The sequence below is a fragment of the Colobus angolensis genome, unplaced genomic scaffold, assembly GCF_000951035.1.
Source record: "Colobus angolensis palliatus isolate OR3802 unplaced genomic scaffold, Cang.pa_1.0 Scaffold215, whole genome shotgun sequence".
In the NCBI taxonomy this organism is placed as follows: Eukaryota; Metazoa; Chordata; class Mammalia; order Primates; family Cercopithecidae; genus Colobus; species Colobus angolensis.
This window is the reverse complement of record NW_012115322.1, coordinates 1,261,631-1,262,756: the sequence shown is the minus strand read 5'-3', so window position 1 is coordinate 1,262,756 and position 1,126 is coordinate 1,261,631.

Genomic DNA, 1,126 nt, shown 5'->3' with positions numbered 1-1,126 from the left:
TCCAGGACAGAGGTATCTTCACTGATAGTAAATGAAGACACAGGAGAGAAGGGGATACCTGAGCTATGGGGAAGCTGATCTTGAAAGCAAGGAGATCCAGATTACATTTGGAGAGTGGGAGGGGTCAAAGTTACATGGAGAAACTTGTCTCTCCCCAGCCTTGAAAAAGGGATTGATGACAAGATACAACCGGGCAATTGAGGGAAGACTGGAGTTTGGAGATAACCGATGATGTGGTACTATCTCCTATATACAAAGCAGAGCCTATTATACATACATTCCCAAATATGCCTGCAGAGAAATCTAGAAAGTTGTCTATAGTTTTTCTATTTACACTAATATAAACAGGTTTTGAGGTTGTCTGTACTGTATGTGGTTGCTGTAGTGACAGCAAGAAACATAAAATGCCTATACAAGAGAGGACAATAGAGTCATGTTTCTAGGCATCTTAATACTATATACTGAGATAAAAAGGAAAAGAATGTCAGGGACTTCATGACTTTGCTCAAGCTCTGTGCACTTCTCTAGGTCTCAAATGACCTAGGCACTTTTTAAAGGCCAGAAAATAAAAACTCTTCTTCCCTCTATTTCATCCCGTGCTTCTAAAGTCATTTTCACTAACTATATTAAAAATGCCAGCCAGCAGTGCTAAAACATTTTTATATTCTTAAGGCAGAATGTCATATAAGAAAATGAATCCCCTATCCACTTCCCCACTATAACCCCTAAGCCACCTGCCTTCGTTGTATGCTTTGCCCATTATGAGGACCAAGATGTACTGGGAAGATAAAAGAGAACCGAAAATTTCAAACAAGAACCCTCTATATAATGTGTAAGATATACTTTCACAGATGCTATTATGACAAAATTAAACATATTCAAATGCTTATAACATATGGTTACTTTTGCCCAGATATCAAAAGAAGTTAAATGACTTTCAAAATTAGTATCAAAAACAGGATATTTAAATCCAACCACAAGTACAGAAGTATGAATCTTTGTTCTTCTCAGAGCTGAACACAATGACTCCATGAGATGTTTTCACTCAAAAGTGGCATACTGAAAACCCAAAAGCATCTCCCTTTGCTTAATTCCACTTAAACTACATACAAATTGCCAATATGAC